This window comes from Oncorhynchus mykiss, chromosome 4, assembly GCF_057628025.1.
Source record: "Oncorhynchus mykiss isolate SJ-2025 chromosome 4, ASM5762802v1, whole genome shotgun sequence".
In the NCBI taxonomy this organism is placed as follows: Eukaryota; Metazoa; Chordata; class Actinopteri; order Salmoniformes; family Salmonidae; genus Oncorhynchus; species Oncorhynchus mykiss.
The window spans coordinates 58475227-58489074 of NC_143025.1; the positions used below are offsets into that span (position 1 = coordinate 58475227).

A 13848-nucleotide genomic window follows, 5' to 3' on the forward strand; every position below is an offset into this window, starting at 1 on the left:
TACTCGATATGCAAACTATCACAACGCATTTGTATGACAGTGCGATGTTCTTGAAGTCCTCTCTGGGCTGGAGGGGGATCAGTGGGAAAAGAGACCAAATGGCCGGAAAGGGGAAACCCTTTCCCTCGGAGCACTTCTGCCCATGTTTGCCAAGTGGATATGCTGTAATGTATGACACTTCTGTTCAACAATGCACTATTTTACCTTGAGATAAAGGAAGAATGACAAATTATTTAATGACAAACAGACTTGCAATTTATTGATCATTATTAAGGTAGGTATTGAAACTTGAAAGACAATCGTTACTGGGCACTGTGTTAGTTTCTAACATTTGATGAGACATTATTTTAGTTGTCTCTCTAACATCTCCCCCTCTCTCTCCTTTACAGGACAGCACCGGCATCAGGAAGGAGAAAGATGTCCCTCTGAGGGAGAAAGACAAGAACATTGATGCCGCTAACCTGGACGGTCTCCAAAGAATCACCACATTAAACTTGAAAGTGCCAATGGAGCTCAAAAAGAATAAGTAATCTGAGTCAAGCATATCATCACATCTTCACACAGTCAACAGAACAGATTGCTAATTGTTGTTAGTGGTTGTCGCTTTTGAAAATGTTAGAGGTTGATGTTGAAGGTGGTGATTCTCCGGAGACGGTCAAAGTTGACAAACGGGAGTCTGAACCAGGGGTTGTAGTGGGCGGGGCTTAAGGTTAGGCCATGGTGAAGAGGTGGGGCTTTAGGAGGGACTTAAAGATGGTGATGGACTCAAGAGTTACAGGTGGCTGGAGGGAGGGAGTTCCAGATCCTTGAAGGAAACCTGGAGAAAGTCCTGTCAGCGAAGCTCTGGAGCGTGGATCTGGGAACCACAAGGTGGCCTGCTGTGGTGGTACGGAATGAGGTGTGTCTTGGTAGCGGAGAAGAAGGTCAGAGACGTAGGGACGGGGGGAGGTAGTGATGAGTTTTGTAAGTTAGAAGGAGGATCATGTAGTCAATGCGGTGGGAGACAGGGAGCCAGTGAGTTGGATCTGTGGACTCTGCATACTCTTTGGCCTGGATGGTATTACAGCTGTGTCACTGCAAAGCACAATTCGGTGGGAACTACAACTCACTCTGTGGAAACAGAGTGATAATAGTTTTTTTGGACTTACAGCAGAACCGTAGTTTTATTTACTATAGTGCAGACCAACATTTAACAGAGCAATATATTATAAAACGGAGAGAAAACCTATCCTCGAGATAAACATAATTTGTACACTTTAAAACATTTTATTTTACATTTTATTGAAGATATACATTGTTTGAAAAGAATGGAAAGAAATAACTTCTTTACAAATGAACTAAGCTAGTATATTCTTTCAGGATGAATGGCTATGAATCCTTCATTTTAAAATCCCCCATAATTTATGAGGCAATCACAGATTGTACCTTTAATAGAGAAGAATACCTTGAACCCTTGCACAAAACAAACATTTCAGTGGCAGCACGGTTGAGCTGTATCTGCCCACTCTGTACACTGCTTGGCCATGGATGAGCAGTCTGGCAAGAACACAATCTTCTACTGCAGCCACTGTGAGAGGAGGAAAGACAGAACAACAAGTTTAAAGAAGGTCTGAAACAAAAATAAGTGAACCTGTCACGACTCCTCCCGAAGGTGGCTCCCCTTCCTGTTCGGGTGGCGCTCGGGGCTCGTTGTCACCGGCCTATTAGCTGCCACTGATCCTTTTTTTCCCCCTTGTCTGTTTATTAGTTACACCTGTGTTTAATTAGGTTTATTGGTGGGGCTTTATTATCCAGCAGGCCCGCCTACTGGGTGTGCGGGATTATTCTCAGTGTACATTTGTGCACGACTGTAGGTCACGGTTGTCCGTGTATGTGTGTATTTTCTGGACTGTTTAGTTCCCCGTGTTTTGGGGCATTTGTTTGGGTTGGCGTCAGTTTCACCTATGAGGTGAATTAAACGTATTGCTACCCTGAACTCTCTGTTTCCTGCACCTTACTTCCTCCACTACACCCCGGGCATTACAGAACCTCTATTCCTACTATGGTAATCTATATACGATTAAGTGTATGTCAATCACAGCCTGTTGACTTACATTCTGGTAATGTTTATGACATTTCAGCTGACACACATGAGAGGAAGGGGATCATGAATGTTGAAAGACACCGAAAGATGTTCAGATTTAAGGGTTGGGTATCCAGGTGTGTGTCGTGTGTGTGTGTGTGCTCAGTGGTGTAAAGTAATTATGTAAAAAACCTTGAAAGTACTACTTCGTTTTTTAGAGTATCTGTAATTTACTTTACATTTTTGACAACTATTACATCTATTTCACTACATTCCTAAAGACAATTATGTACTTTTTACTCCATACATTTTCCTTGACACCCAAAAGTACTCATTACATTTTGAATGCTTAGAAGGACAAGAAAATTGTCTAATTAACACACTTATCAGGTGAACATCGCTGGTCATCCCTACTGCCTCTGATCGGACACTCACTAAACACACACTTCATTTGTAAAGTGTTGGAGCGTGTCCCTGGCTATCCGTCATTAAAAACATTTTTTATCCCATCTAGTTTGCTCCATCTATTTCTACTTTTACTTTTGACACAAGTATATTCTCACAATTACATTTACTTTTGATTCTTAGTATAGTTAAAACCAAATACTTAAACTTTTACTCAAGTAGTATTTTACTGGGTGACTCACTTTTACGTGAGTCAATTTCTATTAAAGGATCTTTACTTTTACTCAAGTATGATGGGTTCTTTTTCCACCACTGTGTTACACCCGTCGTTGAATGAATGAGACCAAAGTGCAGCGTGGAAAGTGTTCATGATAATTTAATGATGAAACACCGACAAAACAACAAACTCTGACGAACGTAAAGTTCTGCAAGGTTAGACAGCTACTGAGCAAAAACAAGATCCCACAAACTCAGGTGAAAAAACAGGCTGCCTAAGTAATACCCGGCCAACAAAGACATAGAAAACTAGAATGCCCACCCAAATCACACCCTGACCTAACCAAATAGAGAAATAAACAGGCTCTCTTAAGGTCAAGGCGTGACACAGTGTGTGTGTGTGTGTGTGTGTGTGTGTGTGTGTGTGTGTGTGTGTGTGTGTGTGTGTGTGTGTGTGTGTGTGTGTGTGTGTGTGTGTGTGTGTGTGTTGGAGTAAATTACTGTTTATTGCTACAGTGTATAGTGTGAGGTGATACAGTATGTTGTGATTACTCACTGAGGATATACAGTTGAAGTTGGAAGTTTACATACACCTTAGCCAAATACATTTAAACTCAGTTTTTCACGAGTTTTTCACAATTCCTGACATTTAATCATAGTAAAAATTCCCTGTTTTAGGTCAGTTAGGATCACCACTTTTTTTTTAAATGTGAAATGTCAGAATAATAGTAGAGATTGATTTATTTCAGCTTTTATTTATTTTGTCACATTCCCAGTGGGTCAGAAGTTTACATACACTCAATTAGAATTTGGTAGCACAATAAGTTGGGTGAATTTTGGTCCTGTCAGAGGTGGCAGGGAAGTCAGGCGCAGGAGAGTCAAACTGAGTGTAAAATGGAGTCTTTTAATATATGTCCAAGTAACATGCTCCATAACACTAAATAGAAAATTGAATATAAACAAATATGGGTTCGAAGACCCATCGCGCACCTACACAAAAAAACACTACACTGACAATAAACAATCTCTGACAAAGACATGAGGGGAAACAGAGGGTTAAATACACAACAGGTAATGAATGGGATTGAAAACAGGTGTGTGGGAAGACAAGACAAAACCAATGGAAAATGAAAAATGGATCAATGATGGCTAGAAGACCGGTGACGTCGAACGCCGAGCACCGCCCGAACAAGGAGAGGCAACGACTTCGGCAGAAGTCGTGACAGGTCCATTCCTCCTGACAGAGCTGGTGTAACTGAGTCAGGTTTGTATGCCTTGCTCGCACACGATTTTTCAGTTCTGCCCACAAATTTTCTATAGGATTGATGTCAGGGCTTTGTGATGGCCGTTCCAATACCTTGACTTTGTTGTCCTTAAGCCATTCTGCCACAGCTTTGGAAGTACGCTTGGGGTCATTGTCCATTTGGAAGATCCATTTGCGACCAAGCTTTAACTTCCTGACTGATGTCTTGAGATGTTGCTCCAATATATCCACATAATTGTCCATCCTCATGAAGCCATCTATTTTGTGAAGTGCACCAGTCCCTCCAGCAGCAAAGCACTCCCACAACATGATGCTGCCACCCCCGTGCTTCACGGTTGGGATGATGTTCTTCGGCTTGCAAGCCTCCACCTTTTTCCTCCAAACATAACGATGGTCATTATGGCCAAGCAGTTCTATTTTTGTTTCATCAGACCATAGGACATTTCTACAAAAAGTACAATCTTTGTCCCCATGTGCAGTTGCAAAGCGTAGTCTGGCTTTTTTTATGGCAGTTTTGGAGCAGTGGCTTCTTCCTTGCTGAGCAGCCTTTCAGGTTATGTCGATATAGGACTCCTTTTTACTGTGGATATAGATACTTTTGTACCTGTTTCCTTCAGCATCTTCACAAAGTCCTTTGCTGTTGTTCTGGGATTGATTTGCACTTTTCGCACCAAAGTATGTTCATATCTAGGAGACAGAGTATGTCTCCTTCCTGAGCGGTATGATAGCTGAGTTATCCCATGGTGTTTATACTTGCGTACTATTGTTTGTACAGATGAACGTCACCTTCAGGCATTTGGAAATTTCTCCCAAGGATGAACCAGACCTGTGAAGTAATCTGTCTGTAAACAATTGTTGGAAAAATTACTTGTGTCATGCACAAAATAGATGTCCTAACCGACTTGCCAAAACTATAGTTTGTTAACAAGACATATGTGGAGTGGTTGAAAAACAAGTTTCAATGACTCCAACCTAAGTGTATGTAAACTTCCGACTTCATCTGTAGGCCTACAGCAGAATTCCAAGTGCAGAGAAAATAAATAATAAACTGTGTCTCTCTATGGGTAGCCTGCCTGGTAACGTTAGCCCTAAAGTCAGTTTTTAAATTGTTTGCATGCTCGAAAACTTAGCTGTGTGGGCACATTAAGTTTACATAGTCGACATTGAATGTGTAAAGTAAGTGTGGGATAGCTGGCTAGCTATGCTAGGCCAGGCAACTAACCAAAGATATGAGATGCATCCAGCTGAAAGACACTGATACTATATAGCTTTTTGAACCCTTATTTTACCAGGTAAGCTGACTGAGAACACATTCTCATTTACAGCAACAACCTGGGGAACAGTAACAGGGGAGAAGAATGATCCAATTGGAAGCTGGGGATGATTAGGTGGCCATGATGGTGTGAGGGCCAGATTGGAATTTAGCCAGGACACCAGGGTTAACACACAAGAAGTGCCATGGGATCTTTAGTGACCACAGAGAGTCAGGACACCCATTTAACATTCCATCTGAAAGACAGCATCCTACACAGAGCAATGTCCCCAATCACTGCCCTGGGACATTGGGATACTTTCTGGACCAGAAGAAAGATTGCCTCCTACTGGCCCTCCAACAACACTTTCTAGAGATCGACCAGGATCAACACTTCCTAGCTTCAGTGGTACGCCAGCAGTGGGATGCAGGGTGGTGTGCTAACTAGGTAACATAGGCCTCTAAAGCCTCTTAGTGATCCCTTCATGCGCCGATTGATTTGACAACACCCGGTGAAATAGGAGTGCGCCAAATTCAAAAACAGAAATACTCATAATTATAATTCATAAATCATACAAGTGTTATACACCGGAATAAAGATGAACTTCTTGTTAATCCAGCCACAGTGACAGATTTCAAAAAGGCTTTACGGCGAAAGCAAACCATGCTATTATCTGAGGATAGCACCCCATCAAACATACACAGGAAAATCATAATTCAACCCGCCAGGCACAACACAAGAGTCAGAAATAACATAATGCATGCCTTACCTTTGAAGATCTTCTTCAGTTGGCACTCCATTAAACATCACAAATGGTCCTTTTGTTCAATAAATTCTGTCGTTCACGCGCCTCTATCAAACAGCACACTTCATTTGACCCTCGTTCTGAACAGGGCTACTTCTTAATTTCTCAAAGGAAAAACATCAACCAATTTCTAAAGACTGTTGACATCCAGTGGAAGCGATAGGAACTGCAAGCAACTGCCTTAGAATTGTAGATTCCCAATGAAAACCCATTTAAAAGAGTGCCCTCAAAAATACAATTCCTGGATGGTTTGTCCTCGGGGTTTCACCTGCCAAAAAGTTTTGTTATACTCACAGACATCATTCAAACAGTTTTAGAAACTTCAGAGTGTTTTCTATCCAAATATACTAATAATATGCATATCCTAGCTTCTGAAACTGAGTAGCAGGCAGTATACTTTGGGCACACTTTTCATCTGGATGTGAAAATAGTGCCCCCTAGCCTTAAGAATTTTTAAAGCTTTGCTAAAATCCTATTTCTGGTTGTTGTGGGCTGTCAAAAATTGCTGAATTGTTGAAACGAGAGAAAATAAATGGTGGTTCTGCAATTGACTATTCATAGAAATGGACATGGGAGAGTAATTAGCTGACACTGGCTAGCTATTTTGTATCACTCTAAACTCTAATAAACAACTGACTTTTGATAGGTAGAATATTTTTTCTGACTTCAGATTAAAATAGCAGAGAAGTAGACAAAGATTTCACATGCTCTTATTAGGGGGAGTGGTCAAAATGGCAGTTGTTTCTAAACACACATTTTTGTTTTGTTTATGCGGTTACTAAAACAGCTACAACGTTGTTTGGTACCAGATAATTCTGTTCTGATTACAGATTTCAATAGCTTGGAAGCAGTGGAGGCTGGTATGAGGAGCTATAGGAGGACGGGCTCATTGTAATGGCTGGAATGGAATAAATTGAATGGAATAACAAATGTGGTTTCTATATGTTTGATATCTATCAATTTATTCCATTCCAGCCATTAAAATAAGCCTGTCCTCCTATAGCTCTTCCCACCAGCTTCCACTGCAGGGAAGAAGACCTAGATGTCATACCCTCCAATTTCTTGCCTACATTTTTGGGAAAGTGGTCAAAGTAGCTGATTTCTGTCAAAAGTTACACGAATAGAATAAAACGTTGGGAGTGATGATATCACAAATGGACCTTTAGAATGCTGAGGAAATCCATTGAAAGTGGATGGACAAAAAGACAGACAAAAAGGTTAACAGTTAAAAGTATAAAATATATTAAAAAGGCGAATTTAAGCAACTCAATCGAGACCAGTCTACACTTGTTAAAGTTTGAAAGGCATTTCTAGCTTAAACGTGTAAAAGGAGTAGTGTGCTGAAGAATAATACTAATAAGTTAGAAATATGTAAAAGATTTATAGTGAGGACTCTTGCTTCGCAAGCCCCACTACACAGTAAAAAAACATCTAGTTGTTTTTTAGTTGGCCCAAAATGTTCTCCAAACGTAGGCCAAAATTCAGTCATCTTAAAATTATGTGTTGCTCAAATTGTCTAATTTCATCATTCAATTAGAAATTATTATTTGGGCATCTTACCAAAAAAAAAGGCTTTGAACACAGTGCTTTAAACATAAAATATTTTATCTTACAGTGCCTTCAGAAAGTGTTCATACCCTTTGACTTAGTCCACATTTTGTTGTGTTACATCCTGAATTCAAAATGGATTAAATTGTTAGTTTTTTTCTCACCCATCTACACACAATAGTCCATAATGACAAAGTGTAAACATGTTTTTAGACATTTTAACAGATTGAAAAATAAACACAGAAATATCAAATTTGAATAAGAATTTACACCCCAGAGTCAATACATGTTAGAATCAGCTTTGGCTGTGACTACAGCTGTGATTCTTTCTGGGTAAGTCTCTAAGAGCTTTGCACACCTGGATTGTACAATATTTGCACTTGTTATTTTTTTATTCTTCAAGCTCTGTCAGGTTGGTAGTTGATCATTGCTAGACAGCCATTTTCAAGTCTTGCCATAGATTTTCAAGCTGATTTTAGTCAAAACTGTAACCAGGACACTCGTTAACATTCAATATAATATTTTTAAGCAACTTGGTAAGCAGTGTACATTTGGCATTGGGTTTTGTGTTATTGTACTACTGAAAGGTACATTTTTCTCCCAGTGTCTGTATCAGACTGAACCAAGTTTTTCTCTAGAATTTTGCCTGTGCTTATAGCTGCATATTGTTTATTTTTATCCAAAAACTCCCTATGATGCAGCCACCACCATTATAGAAAATATGAACATCTACCAATAGGTTCCTTCTTTGCGAGGCATTGGAAAACCTCCCTGATCTTTGTTGTTAAATCTGTGTTTGAAATTCACTGCTCAACTGAGGGACCTTACAGATAATTAATTGTATGTGTAGGGTACAAAGATGAGGGAGTCCTTCAAAAATCCTGTTAAACACTAATATTGAGTCTTTGCAACTTATTTTGTGACATGTTGAGCCAATTTTTTACTCCTGAACTTATTTAGGCTTGCCATAACAAAGGGATTGAATACTTGAGTACTTATTACATTTGAGCTTATCATTTGTTATTCATTTGTACAATTTATAAAAACATAATTCCACTTTGACATTATGGGGTATTGTGTGTAGGCCAATGACACAAAATCTAAATTTAATCAATTTTAAATTCAGGCTGTAACACAGCAAAATGTGGAAAAAGTCAAGGGGTGCGAATACTTTTTGAAGGCACTGTACATATTTGACACAAGTTGACATACATGATTGCATTGTGCATGTTCATTTATACATTAACTATAGAGAAAAACAAAAAATTGCTGAAATAAATAAATGAAGAGAGAATAGTCAGATTAACTGATAATTGACACAGACATGGTGGCAGAGCAGGAAGTGCAGAATACCATGAAACAAGAGGTAAGTTCAAATCCCAGGTGAGGACATGTTGAACAATAATTACTGCATTAATGATCATGTACAATGTAATTATGTGTGTCAAATATGTAAGTTGAAAGCAGTGTTTGTTTGCACAGCCTTTCTTAGTTAAGTTGTAAAAAACAATGAACATGAATGAACATATGAGACAAGTTGAGCAAATATCGTTTTAAATTCACCGAATTTTTGCCAACGTTTTCAAGTTGGAGCTAAGTTTGGGCCAACTAAATGTTTTTAGTTCAGGTGACACTTGGACCGAAAAGTTGAGTAAACTAATAAAAGGCTGTGCAACCAGTTACTTAATAATAATTAGTTGAAACAACTACATTTTTTACAGTGTAATAAAAAAAAATCCAAGTATATGTCTCATACGTACTTGCTAAAAACATTTTGTTCCTCTACTACCTGTTTGAATCCATGCATTTGGTTTTGTTTAAATAATCTGCAGGTCCAAGATACTTTATTGTAGTATCTATAATTGACTAATCTCACTTCATTGTGATTGAGATGAAACATCGTCCTGAAGCTTCGTTTGCAGATCCAAGCAGATGTTGCAGTCAATCCAGAACTCCTCAGTGTAGTTGCTCCCGTCAATTATGTTTGTTTTGAAATGCCTCATGGACAGTGCGCACCATGGCAACTAACTGTTGCCATATCGTTTGCATGCTAGCTGTTTTTCTCATTCCTCTTCTATTAGCCAGCTGGTAATACTCTCATCAGTTTATTTCAATAGTCTTAAAATAAATGAACCGCGATGATTAGAGCAAATACATAAATATTGTGTCCTGTAATGTCTGGCCCAGAGAGAATCGTTGATTACCTTTAAGTAAAGAATAATGAGTTTACGGCTTAACAAATCATAGCAAGGTAACAATGAAACTATTATATTGATGTAGCTGTACCATGCTTGTGGTAAAGTAAAGCCAGAGCCTGTGCAGTACACTAGATTTGGCCTCTTTGTACACAGTTCCTAGGTTGTGCTAGGGGCGGAGTTAGCTGATAATGTTTTTACAATGAGGTTAGCAGCCTTAAAATTGTATGTCAAGACGATTTTAGTGACTGCATTAATTGATTAACATCATAGAGAAAATAACTAAACATGGCTAACAGCTTGATATCGGTATATTGATTGATATGATTCAACTTGAGCAGTTTGATTGATTGATATGATTCAACTTGAGCAATTTGAAGGTTAACACCCTAATAATTTACAAATAATCATCATGGGATAATATTGGAAGGAAAAATGGGGCACGTAAAGGATCCCATGTTTTATCTATTTATTGTACTGTAAGATGAAGTGTCTGATGAGCCCACAAAGCACTCAGTGGTGTTTGGGATACCATTGACAAGCCAGTACACTTCTATTTATCTTACAACAACAAACACTGAGGGTTACCAGATGGTTGATGTCTTCACTCCCCCACAACACGACACACTCCCCTGATCCTGATAACCATCTAAAAGCTATACATTTGGAAAATGCAAATGAACAGATTTCAGAGCGGCAGAAACACATTAGAGCATATGGGGGAAAGCGAAGCTGGGAATTAAACAAACAGAAGGAAAAAAAACATCAACAACAAGGCGCTCTTGAAACAGCAATAGCTCAGTTTTGCTTCAAATCTCGAAAACATGTGGAAGGTCCTTTGAAGCGCGTGGGGAGCAGTTGACGTGGCTGCAGACCTTCTCATTGTTTACTTTTCAACCCCTAACCTCCTTCCTCCAATAAAAAAGGGAAAATGTTAAACCTTACAGCAGTGCACATCGGCTCACTTCATTACGGCCGGCTAAGTGAAGACTTCCTAATTCGTCCCCCTCTAGAGCATCTCCTGTGTGGTTTCAAACACTCCCACTTCCAGCAAGGAGATCCCCCCCCCCCCCCCCCCCCCCCCCCAAGCGGGACCTAGTCCACACTAATAGTTGCAATTGGGGCCTGAAAACCAAAACCAGATACCCCCTTACATAAAATCATGCTTAACCAAAAAGCACACGAAGGCCACCTGCAATATGTAAGTGTAACTTTTTAATCAAATGAATTACAGTTTCAAAAGTGAGTCGATATTATTTTATCATTATAATTTGCTCTCTGGCTAAATTTAAACCTCGTCCCCGAGCCATTATTTTGAAGGGCTGGAAGATGATGACTCTCTAGAGAGGGGAATGCATTGGGCAAGAGGGGCTGGGTGTATTTTTCTTTCTGTTTTTCACCTGTCTTCAGATAGTGTTTCCTTTAAAGTCGAGCAGTAGGGATTTACTGGGCTGCTGTCTTCCGGGACCCAGTGGAATATAACATTAAACCGCGGGGAGGAGAGAAAACCTGTAGCGCACTAAAATAAAGTTATGTCAAAACCATTCTGCTCTTCCTGCAGTCTTTTCTCAACCTTGCAAGTATCCTCCAAGGAACTGAGAACATTACAAGCCATTCAGTTTATATGAATGGGCACTAACAGACTTTTTCGCCATTTTGATATGTCTAAATTTGCAGGCATATCCTGTGGTCCATCAGGCACAGCCTTAGTTTCAATTTAGTGTCTCCCCGAAGACCCTGTCTTCCTATTTCAAGTGGAAATTGTATAAGGGTTTTACCCCCATTCACATATAACTGCTTCAAAAGCTGGGGATCACTCTTTTACTTGGGAGATGAACGAGCTGACATTTTGATGTTTTGAGCAGGCTGGCAAATCATTTATAATCATCAAAAAAAGACTTACTGTGATAAAGAAAGCTGGAAGGAGGGGATATCCTTGTGGTGGCCTGCTTGTGCCTGCTCCGTTCAACGCAATGTATTGTCTCTCATCGTAAGGCAAAGCAAAGATCTAATAGTCAAAGAAAAAGGAGAGGATGTCTTATTTGAATTACATTGATTGAACAGAGGTCTATAAAAGTTTGTGAAAAACATTGATCTTTTTATTGAATCAGGCTTGCATTAAACTACCCTCAAAAGGTCTTGTAGAGACCCCTGCCAAGGGAATCATTTCTGATGATCTTTTGAACAGCAGCGCTGCGTTCCTCCTTTGTTCACACAAATCTGGTAATTTATCCAGAAACAGATGTGTTGAGAATGAGTCATGCTGGAGGACATGATCATGGTATTAACTGGATTATTAACTGGAATGGATTTATTTCACTTTGTGGTCATTATCTATACTGTACTTCTTTATGTGTGGAATAATTATGACAACCAGCAGCAGTAATATCCTCATCTTTGTAGCCAGCAACTTACTCGTCATCATTAATAACTTCAAACTGTCTCTAGAATTCCTGAATATAGAGTTATTTTGTAGCCAAGTAAACTTAAATCAATAGAATGCATTCCTATAAACACAGCCTTCCTGATAATCACAGCAATATGTGTTTGGAAAACACAATCTTACCCCATCAAAGATATTTGCTCTTTGCAGCTGTTATAATTCCCTTGACTAAGTGCACTTTAATTGTTGTGAAGTATGTATGGCATTTGTAATTGTTTATGTTCACAGTTGTAACGCCTATTTGCAGCCACATTGGATACTAGAGAAATTCTGCAGCATAGACCTACAGTACAGTAGGCTGCGTATTGAAAGTTGGGTTACGCTTTAGTTGGATAGTCCAGATAGTCCATCTGTGGATGCTCTGTAGATGCTCTACAGATGGTAATACTATAAACAAACAATCTATCTGTTGATAAGCAACTGCTTGCTAAGGTTGCGGTTAGGGTTAAGTTTACAATAAGGGTTAGGATAAGGCTTAAGGTTAGGGTTAGTAGATATCGTTGAAATGTTAGTGAATCTACAGATGGACTATCCAAAGAAAGTGTCACCGATAGTTGCTATTATATTCTTTGGACACGAAGAACGAAAATGCTACACAATTTGTGACACCCATGTCTGTAACACAAAAAGTAGACAACATTATCTACAGTCATTCAGGTAGGTTTTGCATGGAAACGGAAGCAGAAGCCCCTCGTAATAAGCCCCTCGTAATAAGCCCCTCGTAATAAGCCCCCCGTAATAAACAGTCAATGACGTTACTGGTAAATAATTATAGTATTTTTTTAGTGGATGTACATATTGATTTACCTGCTCGTCGTTGGTGGATTTCCCAGTTCCAACACACCTCAGCTGGCGCTCGTGCAGGTCACCTGTGATTAGCCAGCAGTGGCGGGAAAACCTCCAGGAGATGATGCAAACTGCCGTTTTCAGTAAGGGATATTGTGTTTGAAAGTTTGAAACAAATGATTTAATTTGTCAACTAAATAAAGCAATATTTGACGATTGTAGACTACACATCATCGGTAGGAAAAATATATATTGAGGCAGCATAGGCATAGGCCCGAGCGCCGGCCTATATTTTCAGCCCTGTTGACATTATCAGAATGTTTGGCCTACGCATTAGTAGCCACCTAATTGATATGCTTTGGCTATTTCGATTTGAAGAATAAACATCAAATTAGATATTTTAGCCATGTAAATGAGCCTCATTAGAATGAATGGCCTCGTGTCCTGGAGATGTACCATATGAACCCCGTCTGTATGATGAGCTATAATATCAAGATGTTCAAAATTAGAATATTTAGACATGGCCTCACATCAATAACTTATGATGCTCTCCCTGTCTCCTGATGCCATTCCATGTCAGATCCCTTTCAGCAATTAGCCTTGAACTGGGGAAGATGATCGTCTCGAGTTCCCCCCGCCCCCCCCCCCCCCCTCCCCCGTTTAATCTTTCCCCTTGTGTCCTAATTAAGACCTTAATGCCCCAACCCAGGGGAATGTGCCCCCCCCCAATAGCAAATAGCAGGTTTAGGAAGGTGGGTGGGGGAATTATCTGCCCTGGTTCAGTGGTGGACAAACCTGATCATTCCCTGACAAAACAGTTGTAGTGAGTAAATGGGACAGATGTGCAGATGCTTAGCACGAAGTTTCCTGG

The 13848-nt window shown here is 39.7% G+C and overlaps 1 long non-coding RNA gene across 2 annotated transcripts; it reads right to left on the reverse strand.

Annotated features, from left to right (window-relative positions):
• Positions 1-232: 232 nt before the first annotated feature.
• On the reverse strand, positions 233-2508 carry LOC149984086 (uncharacterized). Of its 2 annotated transcripts, none has more exons than XR_016495611.1 (2): positions 1445-2508; positions 233-1110 (listed from the first exon to the last, which is right to left on the reverse strand). It is a non-coding gene; the product is annotated as an uncharacterized LOC149984086 (long non-coding RNA). The 2 variants fall into 2 exon arrangements; XR_016495610.1 differs by having other exon boundaries at positions 1426-2508.
• Between the last annotated feature and the right edge of the window lie 11340 nt (positions 2509-13848).